The sequence below is a fragment of the Camarhynchus parvulus genome, chromosome 21 (genome assembly GCF_901933205.1).
Source record: "Camarhynchus parvulus chromosome 21, STF_HiC, whole genome shotgun sequence".
NCBI classification, from domain to species: domain Eukaryota; kingdom Metazoa; phylum Chordata; class Aves; order Passeriformes; family Thraupidae; genus Camarhynchus; species Camarhynchus parvulus.
In genome coordinates this window covers 1,987,566-2,003,475 of record NC_044591.1, presented here as the reverse complement: position 1 = coordinate 2,003,475, position 15,910 = coordinate 1,987,566, and positions in this window count along the sequence as shown.

Genomic DNA, 15,910 nt, shown 5'->3' with positions numbered 1-15,910 from the left:
GCTCTGTAATGGTTTCAGTATCCAGGAAAGTGTGTGAGCATGGTGTGAAATTCAGGAATCATGGGAACCTTTCTGTATGTTTTGGGCAGGATGTCTGGCTGCAAACATACCCACTGGGTTTCTGCAGCTGGGGGTGAAGATCTGAGGGAAAGTGCATCAGCCTGGGGAGCACCACCTTGGCGACGGTGCCCTTGCACCTGCAGAGTCACTAGTGCATTTCGTTATCCCTCTCTGTGCCCACACCATGCCAAGGCAGGCAGGACAGGGAAATGGGTCACACCAACCCCAGGCAGAGCTCCAGGTGTGGGCAGAGTGCCTGGACTCCTGCCCAGGAGGAAAAGGCCCTGGATGTGCTGGTGACAGTGGCTGAACAGGAGCGCAGGTGTGCCCAGGCGGCCAAGAAAACCACAGCACCTGGCCTGTCCCAGCCATGGTGTGACCACAGGACCAGGGCAGTGATTGTCCCCCTGTGCTGGGCACTGGTGAGGCCCCACCTCAAATCCTGGGTCAGTTCTGGGCTCCTCATGACAGGAAAGACACTGAGGGGCTGGAGCGTGTCCAGAGAAGGGAACAGAGCTGGAAAAGGGTCTGGAGCCCCAGGAGCAGCTGAGGGAGCTGGAAAGGGGCTCAGCTTGGAGAAAAGGAGGCTCAGGGGGGACCTTGTGGCTCTGCACCACTCCTGACAGGGAGCAGCCAGAGGGGTCAGGCTTTGCTCCCAGGGAACAGGGACAGGACAAGAGGAAGCACCCTCAAGTTGCACCAACAGAAGTGTAGGTTGGATATTTGGAAATGTTTTTCTCAGAAAGTTTTGGAATTGGAATGGGGCAGTGGTAGAGCCACCATCTCTGGAGGTGTTCAAAAGATGTGTGAATGTGGCACCTGGGGTCATGTTTAGTGGCGGCCCTGGCAGTGCTGGAGGAACAATTGGACCTTGAAGGTCTGTTCCAACCTCAGTAAATCAATGATTTTGTGCTGTCAATGGCCAACACCACATCTCTGTGATGAGGACAATGTCAGACACAAGGGCAGACAGGACCATCACAACTTCACAGTCCTGGCTCCTCAATGCCTCTCCAAAATTAGGGGATATTGTGGTTTCAGCCCTGGGTGGAGCTGAAATAAAAGCAAGCAGAGGGGGAGGGCAGGATAGTTCTGACCCTGAAGTGAATATCCAAACTGCAGGGCATAGCAGAGGCTGCACAGCGTGGAAATCCAGAGAGAAGTGTGACAGGGGCACTGCACAAGGTCTTATAGAAATGTGCACAATCAAAGACCCTTCCAAGTGCATGTTCTGGTATGAGGTGTATCCTCTTGCAGAGCAATATCCTGCTGCTGCTGGTCCACACAGACTCTTGGATGTGGACATGTCTCAGAGAGGATGAGAAAAAAACCCCTCTCTGATCCCTTCTCTCTGGTTCTCCCAGTGCTTTCACTCTGTGGGCTGTTCTTCAGCTTCAGTTTTGAATAAAGACACCATCACTGAAGGCTCAGAAATTCCCTGCCTTTTCTCAGATAATCTCAGTTCCCTGATCAGCACCTGGAACCATGCAAACCTTGCCTTGCAGAGCTGCTGCTGTGTTGGTTTCCTCTGGACTTTGTAGGAGATCACATCCCATACCTTGTGCAACACCGTGTGTCCAATATTTAGTCTGGGCTATAGCAACAGCAATAAATCCTGTGGAAATGCCACTGTCCTGTGTGGTCACACCCAGAGGGATGAGTGCAGGCACATTTGGTGCTGATTTCCTGAGGACAATATCACTGCCATGACACTCCTGACACAGCCAAGCCCATGGGATGGGATGTCTGATTGCAAGATCCTGGAGTGGTCTAATTCTGGTCCTTTTGAGTGAGGGCTATGAGCCAGCGAGGGGCTGTCTTTTTTGCTTTGAAACAAAAGAAGTGATTGTTGACCCACAAAAGCTTCCAAGAAAGATTAGGATTTACATCCCATGTCACCCACTGGCCAGGAGGAAGCACCACACCAGACAACCTCCATCTGTGTGATGGAAAGCTGGAGTTGTTTTAGCTTTCCATCAGAAATGCAGACACAAAGTCTTTTCTAGTGAATCACCCTCACACCTCTTCACCAACTTTTGGGGGTTCTAATTCATTCTCATTTACAGCAAATCATGTTCTTTGCCACTCCTGAGTCAAACTCATTACCTGAGCTGCAGCAAAGCTTATCTCACCAAAGCCTGGCTGACCCTGGGAAGGTGAACAGGAGCTCAGTGTGGGCAGGAGAACCCTTCCCTGGCACAGAGGGGGGAAAGGGGACCTGGAAAGATCTGTACAGAGGATTTGGGAGAGGCTGTGCATGGCAGACAGGAAAAGGTGGAGTTCTGGGGTAGCCCACTCAGTCATGGAGAGCAGCCAGTCACAATCTCAGTCCAAACTCCTTTTTGTAACTTGGTGCCAGAGCAGCATCCTGAGAAGAGCAGAACCTGCTCTGCCACTGGGAGGGAGGGGGGTGACAGGGGTGACCTGACTCAATCAGCAGGTGTTTTACACCAGCTCTGACAGCCCTGTGTGAATTTGCCCTTTTTTTTTACTTGAACTTTTACAGAATCTAAGTTACCACTATGAATAATGTTTAAGGTTTTGTGTATGCTTGCTGCTGAATTTAAAAATATCCCACTGTTATTTCACCCGTGTCAGAGACTGGCTCCACAATCCATACAACAAACATGCAAACTCTGCCCATCTGCTCACATTTCACTGAATCTGTGCTTTAAGAAGTGACTCAATGTGTTTGCAACAGCCTATAGAAACACAGGGCTTAAAAATGTTTTCAGAATTACTCATCGGGGAACCAAACAAATAGAAAATGCTTCATTAACATTCCCAGCATCAAAACCAGACAAAAACAAAATTCACTTTATTGGTTTAAGAGACCAAATTCTGCCCTAAGGAGCAGTAATGAAACCACATAATATTGTAACAGTGTCCCTTAAACTGTAGTTACTCTACAAGTTAAAAGACTCTGGACCACTAAGAATAGAATAATCTGGCAAAATATAAACACCTACATCTCAGAACTTCGAACCCTTTGAACTCCTTTCTCAGTGAGTTTTAATGACTCCAGTCAGCAGAGTGGATTCCTCTCACATCAAAAGGTAAAATTGGGATAAATTGATGAATCAAATCACACTCTACAAATCCCCAGCCCCCAGCTGGCTGGGATGGACCCAGGCCCATCTGTCATGAGCACCTCTTCAGCTGGAAAGGAAACTCTTCCAGAACCTGCTCTCAGGTAAGGACAAGTTCTCAACTTGCTCACCACCATTGCCCTGAAGACATGAGGGTCACAAATCAACAGCTCAAAACAAAACGAGGTGGTGCTTGTGGTCCCATTCTAACCTGACATTGGTTATGATTCTTCCCCTTTGCAAGGACTCTGCCTTCAGCAGTATCAGCTCAGGTGAGGATCATTCTGATATCTGATATGCAAAAAGGAATGGCTGTGCTCCCATTCTCTCTTGCAGCTACACCTCATTTATAAGGACTTTGCTCCCATTCTCTTTGCAGTTGTGTCCCACTTACCCCCAGCCCTCACTGCTCCAAGCTCCCTGTCCCTCCAGCCCATGGACCCCTCACCTTTCATCCCTTTCCTCTCAGAGCCTGAAGTGGAAATTCACATTATATCCCCCAAATTCACATTATCCACATTATCCACTCATTGTCCTGAAAAGTGCTTTTTCCTCAACATGCAGTGCTCTGGCACATCCACCCCTGCCCCTCAAGGCTAATGAGCAAACTTGGTTTTAATGGTCCAGGTAGAATTATTGCACAGGCAGAGCTGAAATGCAGTTATATTACAGTCCCCAGCACTAGCCAAGCTGACAAAAAATTATGAAAAAACAATAAAAGTAAATGGATGTTTCATGCCCAGAAACACTCAAAGACATAAAAACTAAAAGAAAAAAAAAATCTTTTTCCCCTGGCCAGGATTCCAGGCCCTTTCGCAGATACAAACAGGAATTGAGGAAATACAGCATAGTTGAAGTATAGTCACAAGCTATCACTGAGATGGTGTGGGCAACCTGTAATTAAGGGTCTAATTATTTACCATGGACACTTGGGAGTCTCCCAGACCTGCCCATTGCACACACCAAGTTCCTGGCTTCATGGCATTTTGAGGGCTCTGGGCATTCACACCAAGCAAGACACAAAGATTATCACAAACACTTACACATCAGAACAGTCCTGCTAATCCTCCAAAATTCTTGGAAGGAATTTGGGTGGAGCTTGGAAGTCTGAAGTGACCTGTGCCATGCACCCTCTCCCAGGGGTGTCAGTGCCGTGCTCTGGGTGACAAGGTGGTGTCAGGTCATGGGTTGGACTCAATGATCGCAAAGGTCTTTTCCAAACTAACTGATTCTGGGATTCTGGCATCCTTGGAGTGTCTGTCTCTCACACTTCTCTGTCATTCCCACTCTGCTCTCTTCAGCCCAGGACCTGCCCAGTGCCACAGCACAGGGTAAGAATCTTCTCCCCCTCCTTCCCACTCGTGGTCTGGCTGTAACTGCTCTGGGCAGGTGCTGAGCCTCCCCTGGCAGCCATTCCCGATGCAAACCCAATTATCAGGATTGTGGGTTGGTGCCAACTCTGCCTGGCAGCAGCTCCTGTTTAGTTCCCAATTTATTCCTCCAAGGAGTGATATTTCTGCTAGGGATGGGCAGGCACATTTCATTTAATTTCAGCTCCACCTGAGCACCGTGGGTGAGATGTGAGAGCATCCTGCTGGCAAAAGGTTGTGGAAAAACATGGGAAGAGAGGAGTCAGCAGGAGGATGGAATGAGCACAAGAGGGAGCCGAATATAAAAATGTCCAGCCACAATTTCCAATCACTTTCAGCTAATTATCAGATATACTGATGAAGATGTAAGAAAAGCAGTTGGTTAAATCAAAAATCTGAAAGATGGGACCAAAGTGCTCCCAAACAGGCAATTGGAAAATATTTTGCCCTGCAGCCCTCAAACTGGGAGAAACAAGCTCTGCTGGGAAGAGTAGGTCAATTCCATGGTGAAAAATAGGCTGTTTCCCACAACTTGTGGAAGAAAGCTGCCACAGCTCCACATGGGGAGCTGGTAAAACTGGGGAAATATTCACTATCCCAGTATCAGTTCTCTTGGCCAGAGTGTTTAGTTGCTGTTGGTTTGGGTTCAGCCCCATCACTCCCAAAAATCTGCTGACACTGCTTATTGCAAGAGATGAAGCCACTCAGGGGTGTCACTCTGGGTCCCCTCCTGCCATTGCACCTCAGTGCCCCTTCCTTGTGAGGATGCAGAAAAGCCTCTGATCACTTAACACCATGCAGGTTCTGGGACAAATCTGGGACAAAGTGGGACATAAAATGTCTCTGGAACACCTCACACACTGATGGGAGTTGCTGGCTGGAGGGTGGGACACACTGTGGGACACAGGGGAAGAGCATTTGAGGACTACACAAGTCTACAAACACTTATCTGGGGGAGGTGGGGAAAAGACAAATCAAGGGGCTTTGGAGAGCAACAAAGATGAAAAAATAGAGAGATAAGGAAATAAAAGGAGCCTCCAGCTTCCCTTTAATTCGTCCAAGCTTGAAGATGTCAGATCGCAGTCTGAGCCTTCCTTGTGCCATGTGATGCCACATGAAGTCCTGTATCTGCTGAGATGTCCTGACTGACTTGTGAGAGTCAGGAGGGGCTGGACTTCATCAGGGTAACGGCCACTGTTTGCCATGACAGCAAATTTAAAAATGGGAAGTGTCCCCAGAAAGGATGTGCACAGATTTTGGGATGGCTCCCAGGATGGCAACATCCTTCCTGGATGTTCACAGCCAACACTGGCTGATCTAGAGAATCACAGCACATGGAATAGTTTTGGTGGGAAAGGACCTTAGAGCTCATCCAGTGCCACCCCCTGCCACAGCCAGGGACACCTCCCACTATCCCAGGCTGCTCCAAGCCCCATCCAACCTGGCCTTGGACACTTCCAGGGATGGGGCAGCCACAGCTGCTCTGGGCACCCTGCGCAGGGCCTGCCCACCCTCACAGCCAGGAATTCCTTCCCAGTGTCCCACCTAACCCTGCCCTCTGGCAGTGGGAAACCATTCCCCCTTGTCCTATACATGGCAGAGGATTTAATTCATCCAGGAGTCAGTGGTTTCAGCATCAGGATTATTGTCTTTATCCTTTTCTTGCATGTGCTTGAAGAAGCTCAGGTAACACCCATCTCTCCTGACACCCCACTCATGTGTGAAACAAAGAGGGAGTGAGGCTCCTGTGAGGTGGTTGGGGTGTCCTCAGAGTGATGCCCTGCCCTGGGAGCTGTGCTGCTGCTGGCAGAGAGCAGGAGCTCGTGTGGGGTGTGAGCTCGGGGCTCCCAGAGCAGGCGCAGGTTCAGAGAGTGCAGAAGCCCCTGAGGAGCTGGGAAGAGAAGGAATCTGAGCCAAGCCTACAGTGGAGATGCACAGGCACAGGGGGAGAGGGCACCACGGAGTGCTCCTGCCCAAGTGCAGCTGGGATTTAATCTGCTGCTCCAATAGCCTGGAACATGAGCAGGATGGAAGCAAGCCAGGCCACGCTGCACGTCCTGGAAGCCGCCCAGGGCTCCCTGGTGCAGAAAACAAATGCTCAAAACAGTCATGGGTGCAATCAGCAGTTCCCCCTCACGCAAGGGCAGGGCGCATCAGACAATTCCTGTGATGGGATTGAGTCACTGCGTGCTGAGGTGTTGCTGTGACACTGTGACCATCTGCAAGGATGGCCCTGGAGCCCTCTCAGAGTAAGGGAATGCTCAGAACAACAAAGTAATCCAATAAAAACTGGGGGTTCCATCAATGGAGGGTGAAAGGGAGGAGGAAAAAGAAAAAAGAGAGGAATATTTGAGCACAAGGTGTGGGAGAGGGGCTGGCAGTGCCAGCAGGCCTGAGAGGAGCAGGGGCTGAGTGGTGAGCACAGAGCTGCCAGTAAGGGCAGCAACCACCCTGGAGACCCTCACAGGAAGACTCAGGGTGTGCAAAGTGCTCTCAGCCACACCAGGGCTCCTCTGTGACACTGCTGGTGCTCTGCTCAAGGGGCTTTTGTTAGCAAAAAATATAAAATTAGCAGTATAGTTATATGTGGAGGGAGCTCACAGGGGATGTTCTTTTGAGATGCCAGTGTTTCTGTTGGTCCCTCAGCACACTCAGAATTTGAGTGGTGACCTCAGGAGTCAACAGCAAACTTTGAAATTCCTCGATTCCTGTGCAACACAGTCCCTGGGCCAAGTCTCCACTCAGCCCCACAGACTCTCTTCACCCAATAAGATATTGAAGACTGAATTTTTATCAGACTCTTTCTTATTTCCATCTTGTCCTAGAAAATTGTCCAGCAATATATTACCTCCCTAGGATGTATTTTTTGAGGCAAGAAACCACAGGAAGTCCTGACCTGCTGCTTGTTGGAAGGATTTCTCTGCCCAGCTTTGGTGCAGACATTGAAGTCATCTGGACAGACACAATGCAGCAGTTGAAGGCTGGGCTGGAGATTTCAGCCTTTCACAGCTGTCTGCAGTTTCTCCCTAAGAAATTCCTTCCTATTCCAGTTGTTTTGAAGAAATCCTCACACCTCACAATGCTCTGTTTGAGCATTGATTGATTATTTTGTAATCTCTGCATATCAGCACTGAAGTGCTACATCAGGGACTCCACTGGGCCCAGTAGTTATAATTTTACAAAGTCCTTTTCCCGACAAATAATGTAACTCAGAATCCCAGGAAACCACTACGCAAATTAAAATCCGATGCACAATAAACAATTCAGCTTTAAAAAATACACAGCACAATAAATGAACCAGAACTGGCCCCGTTCCCATCCACAAAGGAAGATTAGTGGGAGCAGTGTGACCTCTGCAAAGCATCAAAACATCCAGGAGTGCAGTATAAAAATGTCCACCCCCTTTAATTGCTGCTTTGCCTTGATTGAAAAATATCAGATATTTTCTGAAAGGGACCATAAACCTCCCATAAATTTTGCTCCAGAGAAATGCAAATCCCTTTCTGTCAGTAAGCCAGCACCCAAAGTGTGCCCAGTGCAGAGCAGCTGAGCCCCTGTGGAGAGGAGATCAAGGCCCCAGGATCTGAGCTGGATTCATCCTCCTGGTCAGGACTGAGAGGCACCTGGGCCAAGTGTTCCAGGGGGTGGAACTGGATGGGCTTAAGGGTCCCTTCCAACCAAAATCATTCTGGAATTCTGTACAATTCTGTTTATTTTCCCTATTATTCATCATGGATCCAGGACAAACATTAACATTTCTGGCAAAGGCATGCATTTCCCTAAAAGTTCTTAATTTAAAAAGTGAGCAGGAAAAATACAGGATTCCTGAGTAACAAAATAGATTTGTTATCACTCCCTGTACCCAAAATACTGGCAAAGCAATTCCTGCAGCTCCAATTTCTGTCCAAGGGACTGTGCTGTCCCCATGGGCAAAGCAGCTCTGGGGGTTTCCCAGCCCACTTTGGGACATGATGGTTTGGGAGCTGTGTCCATGGTCACAGAGCCCCAACACCTCCCACTGCCATTGTCTTGCATAATGATTTTTTTTTTTTGCAGTTTTGACTCACGTCTTTCAGAAGATTTATAACAGCTCAGCACCTGGGGAGGGATTCCCAATTGGCTTTTTATTTTTTTATAACCTGACAACCCTTAACAAATTCACTTTTGCATCTGTTCTAGAGGTGTCCATGGGCAGGGACACCTTCCACTATCCCAGGTTGCTCCAAGGTCCAGGACTCTTCCAGGGATGGGGCAGCCACAGCTCCCCTGGTCCTCAGAGAGACAATTTGCATGGTGGAACCCCAAACAAATTACAGGAGGTGGGTTAATTGTGAGGAGTCCTTTGATTGTGTGTCCTGCAAGGCTGGATTTTCCTCTTTTGCACATGGAAAAATCTACCACAGAAGTGTTTACAGTGATGTCTTTTCTCCTGATTTATCACAATGAAAATTCAGGAGCCATCTGTGCCTATTTTTTTTTTTTTAATATTAGAAAAGAAAAGGTACTGAGGCAACAGAGCCAAGCTTACTAAAATAGGAAATTTCAATTGTGTTGCATAAGGATGTATTTTCCTTGGTTTGTTTAGGCTGTATTTTGCTTATGCTTATTTTATTTGAACAACTGGAAAGTATTTTCTGATCCTTATTTTTCATTTGGAAGCTGAGAACAAACTCGATTTTTTACCTACACCATGAGATACTGTAGTAAATATATTTTTTAAATCTTTTGTTTGTGGAGATAAATATGTATAAAAACTGTAAATTCATGTAAATGTATGCAAATATAGTATCTTGAAGACAAAGAAAATGCTGTTTCAGGTGTTTGGGTGGTTTGGATGAATATGGCATAAGCATCTCTTTGTTGTTGTTTATGTGGTTCACCACAGAGATAAAACAACAGCAGGTTGTGGCAGAAATTCCCACAATTTCCCACTTGTGATTTCACTTTGGTCTCACAATCACAATTTCTGAAATCTTTATGAACCATGGCAAATACTCCTCTGGCTGTGTGGTATTTTCAGGGTCACTCATCAAAGGGAGGAAATGATGGATCTGACTCCATGTTCTTAGAAGGCTGATATGATATGATGATATGATATGATATGATATGATATGATATGATATGATATGATATGATATGATATGATATGATATGATATGATCGATACGATACGATATGATATGATACGATATGATAGAATGCTATACTAAAACTATACTAAAGAATAGAGAAAGGATACAGACAGAAGGCTAAAAGATAATAATGAAAAACTTGTGACTCTTTCCAGAGCCTTGACACAGCTGGCTGTGTTTGGTCATTAAGTCAAAACAATTCACATGAAACCAATAAAACAATGACCAGTTGGTAAACAATGTCCAAACCACATTTCAAAGCAGCAAAACACAGGAGAAGCAAATCAGATAATTATTGTTTTCATTTTTCTCTGAGGCTTCTCAGCTTCCCAGGAGAAGAATCCTAGGCAAAGAGATTTTTCAGAAAATATGACAGTGACAGTGGCTGCAGGTAGGCAGAGATGATCTGGGGATACCACCCAGACATCCCCCAGAGGGTACAGGCACTGCCCAGGCTCCCCAGGGATGGGCACAGCCCCGAGGCTGCCAGAGCTCCAGGAGGGTTTGGGCAGCACTACAGGCACAGGGGGATTGTTGGGGTGTCTGTGCAGGGCCAGGAGCTGCACTGGAGGGTCCTGGTGGGTCCCTTCCAGCTCGGGACATTCTGCGGTTCCATGCGGAAGGTGCTGATGTCCCTGGGGGCAGGTGGTGGGAATGAGATGATCTTTAAGGTCCTTTCTCACCAAACCCTTCTGTGATCCTCTGGTTCCTCCTTTGGGGTGGCCCAGCCCTGCTCTGCGCTGAGGCTGTGACAGCCCCAGGGCTCTGCAGGTGACCCCCCTTCCCCCAGAGGTCACTTTCTGGTCTTTTGTACCTCACCACAACAGAGGCACGAACCCTCATGGGACCTGTCCCTCACATTCCTCCTGGCCTCAAAAAGGGAGGAACGCTTCTCCTGAACACCATTCCTCATGTCAGGAAAATTAATCTACAAACACCAGAGGTTTACGTCCAAAAAGGAGACAGAGGAGTCCTTTTACTTTATTCGAATAAAGGGAGAGGCCATGGGGCATTCCCCTGGGCTCTCTCAAATTTTTGGAGGATTCAGCCTCCTTTTTATCCCAATTTCCCTTCTCTCTTTCCCCATTTCTGAGGTACTTGAGAGTTACAGACTTCCCAAAACGCCTGATACCAAAGATTTCCCTCTAATGTATAACCCTCCCTTTTAATTTTTAATTCTTATGGAATTTAGGGGTTTCCCCATTGTTTCTTTGATCTTTCAATATCCAGTTTCATTTATCAGCAAACCTAAAGTTTATTTGTAAAAGCAAATCTCTTTTTCAATTCATCAATCAGTGGAATCCTCCCCATTGTTTCTTTTATCTCTCAGTGCTAGTTTTATCTACCAGGAGACCCACAGCTTGTTTGTAAAGACAAATCTGCTATTCCTCTCACTTATGTAGCCTCACAAAGGATTAAATTAGAATTTCAACCCAGCCCTCACAGAGGAAGAGCTTTGCAGACTCTGCACCTGAAGCAGATCATGGTGGCCATATCTTACAGGGATTTGGGTGGGGGGAACAATAACAAAATCAAAGTTCAAAGCCCAAAACTGCTGAGTGCTATTCCACCTTGGAGGGTGACACAAGGGAGCATTGAAGGCTAAGTAAAGGAATTTCGGATGCTGGGATTAGGATTTGTGGGAGGGGGATGTGTGTCTCTCTGAGGACTGTATTTACATCAGAACATTCGTGGCTCCAGATTTCTCTGGGAATTAGCAGAGCAGCAGCTTCCCACAGGGTGACAGAAGGTGACACCAATCACTGGGTGGAGCTGGATTTGGAGCTCTGTCCCCGTTAATCCCAGGGATTTTCACAGACAACCCCAGTACAAGCCCTGTGCTTACCCTGGGAGCAGGGCTGTGTACTCAGGTGGATCTGTGGGGAACAGCAAAGAGCACAGAGAAGAGAATCCAGGAATCTTCCTCCTTTCATTTCAGGTTTGTGGCAAGTGCCATCTGCTGCTGGGTCAATATTATTTATAATTTTGAGGACACAAGTAGTGGTCCCCAGAATACAAGATGCTTTTTTGTGCTTTGAACGAAGGTCTGAATCTTTCTGTTCAATAGGAGCTATTTGAGTAAATTCTCCAAATATTCCTGCAAGCAATTGCCATGAAGTCTGGGGAGCTGTATAACTTTTGTGCTATAAATCTGCCAGAGGGTGGGGTTAGATGGGATTTTGGGAGGAAATCCTCCCTGTGAGGGTGGGCAGCCCCTGGCACAGGGTGCCCAGAGCAGCTGTGGCTGCCCCTGGGTCCCTGGCAGTGCCCAAGGCCAGGCTGGACAGGGCTGGGAGGCAACCTGGGATAGTGGGACCTGTCCCTGCCCATTTCTTTTCTCAATTTCACATCCCACATCAAAATGTAATCCATGATAATCCCCAGGTTTTTGCAAAGCTGCTCCACTTCTGCTGAACTCCTGCTGGATTACCTGGCATGTACCTGCTCGTATTTATTCCTTTAAAAATACAGGACTGCACCTCCAGGCTCCAGAACAGACTCTTCCTCTGAAACATCTCCCTGTACAAATCCTCTCTCACAGCCTGGTTTCATCTGCAAATGTCAGCAAAGTCTGTTCAATACAAGGTGTTAAATGGAAATATTGGATCCTGCTGGCTCACACAGATTCCTGAAGAATCACACTTGATGCAACACCCTGGTTTGATAGGGAACAATTCCTAACTCCTCTCTGAACATGGCTTTCTCCAATCAGCTTTACAAGGATGTTGTGATTGCTCTGTGATGAGATAATTTTCTCAAAACAAGCACAATAAACTCAAATTATTCAGTTAAGGTTACACTTGAAAGACATTCAAATATGGATAAGTGGGAAGTACGCAATCCACACAGCCAGATCTGGCTTTTTTCACAGCTGAGTTACTTTTTTAGGCTCAAAATATTGCAGAACATGTGGGTTTGTTTTTAAAGATAGCACAAGTTGGCAGCAGAGCCACAAAAACACTTCTCATCACTTTTGGTACGATTTAGGGCAATCTGAAGAGCTTGAACATCTTTTCCTCCCTAACTATGAGTGGATTATTTTGATGTGTAGTATTCCCTTGGAATTTCTTGACTTTATCACACACAACAATATCCCTGTGGTGGTTTTTAACCCTCCCCAACTGGTCTTTTCCTTCAGCCTGAACTCTGCTTTAATACAATCTTTTGTAAGAGCTGCTCATTCTTTCTCTCAGTGAGCAGATTTCAGATTTTAATTATTGAAGATTCCCCTTTCAGAAAGGCTCATGGCCCCGGGAGAAGTTGTGGAAGCAGGTGCTTGAAGCCTGAGCCTGGAATGGCTGCTTTCCCTTCCCATCTCCATCTTTTGTCACCCTTCTTCACAAAAAAATTCAACTTCCCTTTCCTATCTCCATTTTATGCCACCCTTCTTCAAAACAAAAAATGCACTTTTCGTCTCCTCTTTCTACTCTTTCATAGCCCCATGCTTAAACGACCCCACCACAGAGATGTAAATAAAAAGATTCTCACCTGGAACAATTTTCCACAAGCCCCACCACAGGCCTAAGCCAAGGCTCCCTGGGATGCTCTTCCCAATTTCCCTTCAATTTTCTACCTTTAGTGAAATAAAAAGAATGAAAACAGCTACATCTCCAATATTTGTTGGCCTGTTAAATTATTTTTTTTTATACAAGGTCTTTGTCTTTCAGGAGGTCATCTCAGGGACCTGGTGAGGAGACATAATGATATTCATTATCTCAGTAGACAGAAGCACAGGTGAAATCTCAGTTAGGAATTTTAATAGAAAAATAAAACCACAGCCTTGATGATAAGCAGGTCCTGGTTTGTTTTTCCCAGCCTGGATGGTCTTGCCAAGACAAAGACATGGAGGGCATGGTCAGCAGTGAGCACTGATGAGCTATTCTGGAATAAATCTCCATTGGGAGTAATAGAATTGGCAGTGCCCATCACCTGGAGGAGGGGGAAAGGAGAGGGTGGAGAAGACAAACCCCCAAACCAGGTGTCATCTTCATTTGCAGTCAAGAGTCACACGTGCTAAAAGGGGCTGATGGTGCCCCTTGATTTTCCACATATTTGTTTTGCAAACCTGCTGATCCCATTGTGAGTGACTCACAGACACGTGGGACAAAGGCAGTGCCAGGTTCTGCCTTCTGGAAGGGGCTCAGTTGGATCCAATATTCTGGTTACCTTTGTAAAAACGGGACCCAGAATTCCTCAACTCACCCCCTGCCCCCAACAGCTAGGCCAAGGAGGAGCTGGTCTGTGTGAGGGCTAAGCCAGTGAGCAGAGCACCTCAGAATCCCAGAATCAATTAGGATGGAAAAGACCTCTGAGGTCATTCAGTCCAACTTACGACCCAACACAATCATATCAACCAGACAATGGCACCAAGTGCCACATCCAGGCTCACTTTAAACCCCTCTGGGGACAGTGGCTCCACCACCTCGCTGGGCAGCCCCTTCCAGTGCCCAGTCACTCTTTCTGTGAAGAACTTCTCCCTAATGCCCAGCCTAAACCTCCCCTGCTGCAGCTTTAAGGCTTTGTCCTCTGGATTTCCAAGTGAGGATCCTCTGCTGCCCACAAAGACACAGATCTGGAGTCAGGGTGGGCTGGGCAGTGATGCAGAGTCAGCATCTCACCTCTCCACATCCTCTTGCTCCATGAATGGCTGGCTGGAGGCTCCCAGAGCACTCAGGGGTCTAAAAAGGAGCAGCAACTCCAAGTCTGTGTTGTCCAGGGTCTGCAAGGGATCAGCAGCTGAGACTGGGCAGCTTTCCACCAGAGAGCTGGGATGCAGCTGCACCTCAAATCCTGGAGCAGTTTTAGGGTCCTCAGGACAAGAAAGACATGGAGAATGTCCAGGGAAGGGAACGGAGCTGGGGAAGGGACTGGAGCCCCAGGAGAGGCTGGGGGAGCTGGGAAGGGGCTCAGCCTGGAGAAAAGGAGGCTCAGGGGGCCCTTGTGGCTCTGCACAGCTCCTGCCAGGAGGGGACAGCCGGGGGGGTCGGGCTCTGCTCCAGGGAACAGGGACAGGAGGAGAGGGAACGGCCTCAGGCTGGGCCAGGGCAGGCTCAGGGTGGACATCAGCTTCTCCAAAGCTTCTCCACAGAAAGGATTGGGCAGGCACTGGCACAGGCTGCCCAGGGCAGTGGTGGTGTCACCATCCCTGAAAGGGCTCAAAAACATCTGGGTGTGGCACCTGGGGACAGGGGTTAAGGGTGGACCTGGTACTGCTGAGCCAATGACTGCACCTGATGATCTTGGAGGTCTTTTCCAACCTCAGTGATTCCTTGATTCTATTTAGGCTGCACATGTGCAGGCCAAGGTCTTTTTTGGCAGCACATGACTGTTGAAGAGGATGAGTGAGATCCATGAGGAAAGGATTCCAGAACCCAGATCATGGGAGGGCCCATCTGCCCTTTGAGTTGGGTGGGTCGTTATTCCAGAGCTCCTGCAGGACACACCTGGAGATGGTTTTGTGATGTTCCCTTCCTTGATGAGGAGTGACCACGAAGTGCAGAAAGGTTTCTGTTCATTTGTTTTGCTTCCAGCAGGTGCCAGGATGCTTTTGGCAAAGGTCAGTAAAAAGCAGACGCATAATTCCATAACGGCATAAAGAGGCACTGCTTGTGTTTTGCATGATTTTGATTTTCAAAAAATCCACAGTGGAGCTAAAAATCTCATTTTCCCAAAGACAGAGCAAGAACAAAATGTCATGTTTTCAACACCGTTTCATTTTAAGTGGTCCCACTGAAAATTAAATATAGATTAGTTTTTCCCTTTAACAAAGTAATTTTCAACATTAGTGGGACAGGTAGAACAAATAATTCTGTTTTCACATGTCTGCCCATGATGTGAGTCTGGAGCTCCTCTCTGCTGTTTCAGGAAGCTGAAATTATTTTTTCTTACCCCATTTTCAGTTGCACTGCATTGCACAGGGGGTTGGATCTCATTTTGTCCTGGACAGTTTGAGAGTTTTCACATCAATTTCTTCCTGCTGATCCACCCACAACCACTCCACCTGTGACAAACACCTATAATTGTACTCCTGGGTATGGTACAAAACAAGCTCACATTCTTCGTGACATTTTTTCATTTATTTGAGAATCGCCCAATAAAAATAATAATTCCTTCAATAACCAATGAATAATCAATGGGTAACCAAAACTATCCAGTGAACCACATGGCATGTGTTTATACAGGTGCATTTATGTTTTGAATCCCCAAATATAAATTTATTTACTCCATCAAATCAAGTATGAAATTCCTGAAAATCACT